Below are 8,397 nucleotides of genomic sequence, written 5' to 3' on the forward strand. Positions count from 1 at the left end.
GCCAGTGCCCCTAACCAGGAAGCAGGGGTGCTCCCCTCTCTCCCATGGAGTGGATGCTGGGGGGTTGCAGGAAGTGGGCAAGGTGGGAGCTGTTGTTTTCGTCCACTAGGTCAATCACTAGACACTAGCCTTCCACTGGATTCACTTTCACTTGGTGCTTCCAAATTTATAATGATTTTCTTTCTGAATTTTAAATGCTTGGAAAGAGCAATGGTTTTACTGTTTTATTTAAATTTCACCAGTGATTCCAAAGCCAGGAATATATAAACTACTGTCATCTCAAGCGTGCAATTTGCAAATTTCTTTTTCTTGCAAACCACGATTATCCATCAGAAAATATGGGGACTTTTCTCTAAATGACCTCCCTTAAATCTCACACACACACACACATACACACACACATACACACACACAGGATTTTTGGAGGCATATTTATCCATAAACAGACACTAGTTGTCTGAGCATCACAGTTTGAATAATTTGAGCTGCACCCTCAGAGTCCTGGAGGCCCTGCCCAGATGGCTGAGAACCTGCTTTCTGGACCGAATGGACCCTGGCATATCTTTTCTTGGCTCCCAGAGTAAACATCATGGGGTGAAATAAATTCACTTTCACTGACTCTCCTCTTAGGATTCTCTGTCGCTGTTTTTGCTTTTGGTTCTTGGCCAGGTTGGTTGGTGAGGGTGCCAGCTGGGCTCAGCTGAAACACCGAATGGCAGCTCAGGACCCTTAGGAGGTGGGGGTGAGATGGTGCAGGTGGGGGGCAGGGGGGAGATGGTGAGGGGGTAGATGGTGGGGATGAGGAGCGGGGAGGGAGGCAGCAGGGGGAGGAGGTATTGGTGGGGAGGCACTAGGTTGCCTGTGAGAAAGGGATGGGGAGAATTTTAAACAAATGAGTGGGGAATGGAGCCCAGCTGAGACTGTCCTGACAACAGGGCTCCTGCCCCTCTGACCAGCCCGGGCCTCTCTAGTGGCTGGTGGCCTGTGGTGCCTCCTTGGTTCTGCTCTGGGAGAGGGACTGGCTGGAGAAACCCTCCTTGCTGCTGCTGCACAAGGGGGCAGTCAGGGGGTGAACTTCCTCCTCCAGGGTGACCCCCTAAATCCTTTGGGAACAGCAGTTCCTCCAAGGCTGAGGTGCATCGTCCCCCCAGGTCATAGTCCCTGGAGCACCACAGTTGGATCACCAGCATCAGAACATTGGACCCTCTCCCTTCCTCCACTGCCTCTGTCCCCTGATGCTCCCAGTAGAGCAACCAGGCCACTCCATCCAGCTGTGGGGACGTGTGGTCACTCCGTCCAGCTGTGGGGACGTGTGGTCACTCCGTCCAGCTGTGGGGACGTGAGGCTACTCCATCCAGCTGTAAGGACGTGAGGCCACTCCATCCAGCTGTGAGGACGTGTAGTCACTCCGTCCAGCCGTGAGGACATGAGGCCACTCCATCCAGCCATGGGGACGTGAGGCCACTCCGTCCAGCCGTGGGGACGTGTGGCCACTCCTTCCAGCCGTGGGGACGTGAGGGCACTCCGTCCAGCCGTGGGGACGTGTGGCCACTCCATCCTGCTGTGGGGACGTGTGGCCACTCCGTCCAGCTGTGGGGACATGTGGCCACTCTGTCCAGCTGTGGGGACGTGTGGTCACTCCGTCCAGCTGTGGGGACGTGTGGTCACTCCGTCCAGCTGTGGGGACGTGTGGCCACTCCATCCAGCTGTGAGGACATGAGGCCATTCCATCCAGCTGTGGGGACGTGTGGTCACTCTGTCCAGCCATGAGGACATGTGATCACTCCGTCCTGCTGTGGGGACGTGTGGTCACTCCGTCCAGCTGTCGGGACGTGTGGCCACTCTGTCCAGCTGTGAGGAGATGAGGCCACTCCGTCCAGCTGTGGGGATGTGTAGCCACTCTGTCCAGCCATGAGGACATGTGGTCACTCCGTTCTGCTGTGGGGACGTGTGGTCACTCCTTCCAGCTGTGGGGACGTGTGGCCACTCTGTCCAGCTGTGAGGAGATGAGGCCACTCCGTCCAGCTGTGGGGACACGTGGCCACTCCGTCCAGCTGTGAGGAGATGAGGCCATTCTGTCCAGCTGTGGGGACGTGTGGTCACTCCATCCAGCTGTGAGGACATGTCCCTCTTGGGGCCTCAACCAGTGCCAGGTGCCTCCCTCTCTTCCCGGAACTGCCCCCACCTGAGAGCCTCCTACTCCACTGACTTGCCCTGTGAGGGGCGTGAGGCTCCTCAGCCTGGTGGAGACACTTGCTTGCTTTCAGAGCAAATCCAGGCAGTTTTGGGAGTTCACAAGGAGCAGGTATGAAAAGTGTGATGTGAGTAATGTTAGTGCATTAACACATTTCCAGTTTGATATGGAATTATTTCTCTGATACGTAACAACAAGCCAACAGGACCAAGAGTCGTTGGCTGCAGGCCCAGTCTGCGTTCACAGCTTACAAAAACACTTGCTTTCCTTTAATTCCCAACAGCATCTCCTGTGTTTGAATTCATTACTTTCATAGGAAAACCAGGCCACCGCCCAGCTCTGCAGCAGACTTCTAGGGAGTACTTCACTCTCTGTTCTCCTAAAGCAGCTGGATTCAGCCACTAAACTCAAGTCCCAGGAAGGAGCGCCATGCAGAGATGAGTGCAGACCTCATGAGCAATTCCAGGTCCATTCAAGGGGAGGTTTGCTCATTCCTCACACTGAAGACCCGACACAGCAGCCCGTGGTCTCCTCGTCAGTCTCCTGCTCTGTTGAGTTTTCTGACGCAACAGCAAGTCTGGACCAGGGGGGATAAAGCCCCTTTCTGTGACCCAGCCAGGCTCCACTGCAGCCAGGAGTGGGTGTCGCCCTGGGAGAGGCCAGGGCCACGGGGACCATGTGGTGTCACACAGGTTGACCCCTGTGTCCTGAAGGCCTGGGCCCTGTGGACACAACTCTTCCTCCTGAGGGCGTTTGCTGGGTGCCCACGAGGGCCTGGGGAGGCGTGGGCAGGGAGGCCGGTGGGTGCTTAGGCTGCTGCCCTGCCCCAAGACCACATGCCATCAATAGTGTCCTCCCAGGTCATTGCACAACGGCCATGCCCTGTAGAACCTCCACCGTCCCACAAACACCCTTCCTGCTCACCTTTTGCTCAGCGGCGACAGAACCAAAGGAACCCCCTGTTGTGTGGAGAACATGGCCCTGGTCCAGAACCAAGTCACCCCAGCATCCTTCTGGCAGGGTGCCTGGGGCCCAGGTCTGCAACACTAATGCCCCCATCCTGGGGGATGCCCAGTAGGGGAGCCTGCCCACTGCACTGACTGCCATGTTGGAAGAGGCCAGGTGGCCAAGGTTGGGTCACCTAGGAGGGGTCTGCCTGCCCAGACCTTGTTCCCTGAACTGGGAGTGGACAGGATGGGGGACCCTTCTGGGTCTGAAGTTCATATAAGTGAGGAAGGAAATAAACCTGAAAATTCACGGGTGGTCCTTCACCGTGTGGAATAAGAGCAAGAAACCATGAGAAGTAGCTGGATATTAGCCAGAGAGAGTGAACAGGCCCCAAAACAGGATGGTGTTGGCTGAAGAATTGATCGGAGCACTGGGGGATCACACAGGGGCACTTGGAGGCAGAACAGAGGGGAAGAGCTGGAAGGGGAGTGGGCTGAGTGTGGGCGACAACTCAGTTCCAGGAAACAGAAGTGTCAGGATGAAACACACAGCAGATCTAATGGAATAAGGGAAACACACTTGCTTCAACTACAGAAAGGTGAACGTCCTGCCCTCACAGCGTGCATAGAAGAGCCAGTGGCATGTAGAATGATGCGGCCATGAGGGTGCTTGGGCCTGGATATTTTGGGGTGATGTGTGGACATTCCAGAGGGAGAGAGCAGATTCTCCAAACAAACAAGAGCCAGGTTCACAGCGTGGTCTGACTTAGGGGCTGCAGTGGACTGATCTGACTTCTATGACCATGAAATGATCATCACAGTAAGTTTAATGAACACCATCATCTCATGCGTGTGTGCGTCCTCAGTCGCTTCAGTCGTGTCTGACTCTTTGCAACCCTGTGGACTGTAGCCCGTCAGGCTCTTCTGTCCATGGGATTCTCCAGGCAAGAATACTGGAGTGGGTTGCCATGCCTTCCTCCAGGGGATCTTCCCCACCGAGGAATCGAACCCACATCTCTTATGTCTCATACAGACACACAATGAAAGAAATAGAAAAAAGGCTCGGCCGCAGGCTGTCTCCAGCGATGCAGGATGTAGCGCCAGGTGCATGGCCCCCAGTAAAGCCCTCTGCCCGCCTGTCTCCCACCACAGGGAGCTCTCTGCCCCTTGGGGCTGAGAGACCCCACCCTTTCCCCAAGCTAAAGCCGGAGGGCCCTGAGGTACCAGCCAGATATCGTCTCACAAGGGACTCTTGGTGGCCCAGGGCAACGGGGCTCCTGCTGGCATCAGGGCAGCTGACACAGTGGAGCTGGCAGAGCTGGGAGCCTGGGTAGAGAAGACGGGCAAGTGGGCAATCAGCAACCCAACCAAGGCTGAATAGGAGCAGGCATACCCAGGGCCTCAGGAGGTGAGGGAGGAGGTGCGGGCCCCTGCAGGCCCACCATGCCATGGAGGAGGAGGAGGAGGAGCTTGTGCACGAGGTCTGAGAGGGGTGCTGGAGGGCCATCCCATACGATGTGCTCCGGACTGGCTGAAGGACAGCGACTGCCTGTCGCACGGCCACCGGCCGCCATGCCCCCATTCTGGGCCTGCTTCAAGAGCATCATCTTCTGCATCTACACGGGGACTGGCAACATCTGGACCCTCCTGCGTGGCTTTGTGCTGTTTCTGTTTCTGGGAATCCTGACCACGCTCTCAGACCACACATGTACTTCACGGCTCCCCTTTCAGGAGAAGGTGGTGTTTGGGATGTTCCTCCTGGGAGTGGTGCTCGGCCTCAGCTTCTCCTGGCTATTTCACACCGTCTATTGTCATTCAGGGAAAGTCTCTTGGACTTTCTCAGAACTGGATTATGCAGGGATTGCCCTCCTGATTATGGGGAGCTTTGGCCCCTGGCTCTACTACTCCTTCTACTGCTCCCCACAGCCATGGCTCATCTACATCCATCGTCTGTGTTCTGGGCATCTCTGCCATCATCGTGGCACGGTGGGACCAGTTCACCACTCCTAAGCACTGGCAGACAAGAGCAGGAGTGTTCCCAGGGCTTAGCTTGAGTGGCATCATGCCTACCATGCAGTTCACAATCACAGAGGACTTCATCAAGGCCACCATGGTGGCCCAGATGGCTGGTTCTTCCTCATGGCTCTGATGTACATCGCCAGAGCCGGCCTCTATGCCACATGTGTTCCCGAGCGCTTCTTCCCTGGAAAATTCGACATATGCTTCCAGTCTCATCAGATCTTCCTTGTCCTGAAGGCAAGACACCCACTTCTATGGTGTCTTCAACCTTCAGGAGTTCCGATACAGCCTGGAAGGGGGCTGTACTGATGACTCTCTCCTCTGAGCTGCCCCCTGAGGGTGCAGGAGAACTTCCCAAGTGCTTTTAAAATAACTTCTTTGCTGAAGTGAGAGGAAGAGTCTGAGTTGCCTGTTTCTAGAAGAAACCTCTTAGAGAACTCAGTACCGACCACGCTTCAGCCCACTTCACACTCACTGGGTAATAAACTCCATTTCCTCCCTGAGAAAGGTGGGGGAGGGCAGGCGTGGCCACCCTGCCCCCGGCTGCCCCCTTGGCCAGGCACCTGCTGTCCCCTCCCAGAGACGGGGCTGCGAAGCTCACCGTGAGCTCTGAGCCCTCCTCCCAGCATTCTGGGGAAAAGAGATGGGCTGGGACTCTTCAGAAATTCTGTTTCTGGAAGAAACTGTCCCTCCCTCACCCCATCCTGACTTTGTAACCTGGCTTATAACAGGCCATCCATTTTTGTGGCATACTTTTCAAAACCAGTTATAACCTGGGCCCATCTTTCTAGGGCCTGGGCCTGCTCACAAACCAGGAAGAACAAAGCCACCAACTTTTACACAGCCTGGCTAACCATGGAAGTGTGTCCAGGCTTCAGATAACTTGAGTTTTGATTTTTCTTTTCTTGGCAGAGTAATGTAAAATTAAAGCGGGGAAAGATACTTAATATTTAATACCAAGCTTTAAAAAGAAACCTGCTATCATTGCTTATGCAACTTGATGCAAAGACTACAATGATAATAAAAGAGTACAGGAGGCAAAAAAGAAAAAAAGAAAGAAATAGAAAACAAATTTCCTGGTGATAAGAACTCTTAGGATTTATTCTTAAGAACTTTCATTATATAATGTACAGGAGCGTTAATGTGTTTCTCATGTTGTACATCACATCTCTGGTACTTATTTGTCTTATAACTGGAAGTTTGTACCTTTTGACCGCCTCCATCCAATCCCCCTTCCCCGCCCACCTTGGGTAACCACCAACCTGATCACTTATCCTCGAGCCTGTTTGTTTTTGAAATATAATTGACCTACAGCACTACGTTAGTTCCTGTTAACACAAAGTAGTGATTGATGTTTCTATACATTTCAAACTGATCACCATGATAAGTCTAGTTACAATCTGTCACCATACAAAGATACTACATAGTTACTGACTATATTCCCAACGCCCTACATTTCATCGTTGTTATTTAGTCACTAAGTCATGTCCAACTCTGCAACCTCACGGACTGTAGCCCACCAGGCTCCTCTGTCTGTGGGATTTTCCAGGCAAGAATACTGGAGTGGGTTGCCATTTCCTTCTCCAGAGGATCTTTCTGATCCAGGGATCAAACCTGGGTCTCCTGCACTGGCAGGCAGTTTGCTTACTGCTGAGCCACCTTGGGAAACCCCTACATTGCATACTGCAACTCATTTATTCTGCAACCAGAAATTTGTGCCTCTTAAGGGCTCCAAAATCACTGCAGATGGTGACTGCAGCCATGAAATTAAAAGACGCTTACTCCTTGGAAGGAAAGTTATGACCAACCTAGATAGCATATTCAAAAGCAGAGACATTACTTTGCCAACAAAGGTCCATCTAGTTAAGGCTATGGTTTTTCCTGTGGTCATGTATGGATGTGAGAGTTGGACTGTGAAGAAGGCTGAGCGCCGAAGAATTGATGCTTTTGAACTGTGGTGTTGGAGAAGACTCTTGAGAGTCCCTTGCACAGCAAGGAGATCCAACCAGTCCATTCTGAAGATCAGCTCTGGGATTTCTTTGGAGGGAATGATGCTGAAGCTGAAACTCCAGTACTTTGGCCACCTCATGCGAAGAGTTGACTCATTGGAAAAGACTCTGATGCTGGGAGGGATTGGGGGCAGGAGGAGAAGGGGACGACAGAGGATGATATGGCTGGATGGCATCACTGACTTGATGGACGTGGGTCTGGGTGAACTCCGGGAGTTGGTGATGGACAGGGAGGCCTGGTGTGCTGTAATTCATGGGGTCGCAAAGAGGCGGACACAACTGAAGTGAACTGAACTGAATCTCCCTCAACTCGTTCTCTCCTCTGCCCACCTCCCCTGCTCTGGCAACCACTTGCTTGTTCCTTGTGTCTATAACTGCTTCGGTTTTGTTATGTTTGATCATTTGTTTTTTAGATTCCACATATAAGCAAAATTATACAACTGTTTTTCTCTGTCTGCCTTCTTTTACTTAGCAAAATATCCCCAGGGTCCTTCCATACTGTGCCAAATGGCAAGTTTTTGTTCTTTTTTATGGCTGAGTAATATTCCATCACAAACACACACAGACACACCACACGTTCTTTATCCGTTCATCTACTGATGACCACTTGAGTTGCTTCCATAGCTTGACTATTGTAAATAATACTGCAATAAACACAAGGGTGCATGTGCCTTTTCAAATTAGTGTTCTTTTTCTTTAGATAAATACCGAGGAGTAGAATTCCTGGATCATATTCTAATTTTTAAAGGACCCTCCATGCACTTCTCTGTAGCATTTGCACAAACTGACACCCCCATCAACATGTAGGAGGGTCCCTTTTCTTCACATTCTCACCCACACTGATATTTGTTGTCTTTTTTATGATAGGCATTCTGACAGGTGTGAGGTGGTATCTGGTTGTAGTTTTGATTTGCATGTCTCTGATGATCAGAGATGAGCATCTTTTCCTGTGTCTCTTGTCCATTTGCATGTCTTCATTGGAAAAATGTCTATTCAGATCCTCTGCCTGCTTCTCAATCACGTTGCTTGCTTTTTTGCTATTCAGTTGTATAATGTCTTCGTATATTTTGGAATATTAACTCCTTATTGGATATATTGTTTGCAAATATCTTCTCCCAGTCAGTAGGCAGCCTTTTCATTTTGTTCATAGTTTCTGTCACTGTGCAAAAATTTTTTAGTTTGATGTGAACTCATTTGTTTCTTTTTGCTTTGGTTACCCTTGCCTGAG

At 51.6% G+C, this 8,397-nt stretch overlaps 1 pseudogene; it reads left to right on the plus strand.

The window, feature by feature from the left end:
- Positions 1–747: 747 nt before the first annotated feature.
- Positions 748–5,560, plus strand: LOC147378965 (adiponectin receptor protein 1 pseudogene; annotated as a pseudogene).
- The last annotated feature ends 2,837 nt before the right edge of the window (positions 5,561–8,397 follow it).

The sequence above is a fragment of the Bos grunniens genome, chromosome 1 (assembly GCF_055505025.1).
Source record: "Bos grunniens cultivar Pamir isolate PY7600 chromosome 1, Bosgru_T2T1.0, whole genome shotgun sequence".
Classification (NCBI taxonomy): Eukaryota; Metazoa; Chordata; class Mammalia; order Artiodactyla; family Bovidae; genus Bos; species Bos grunniens.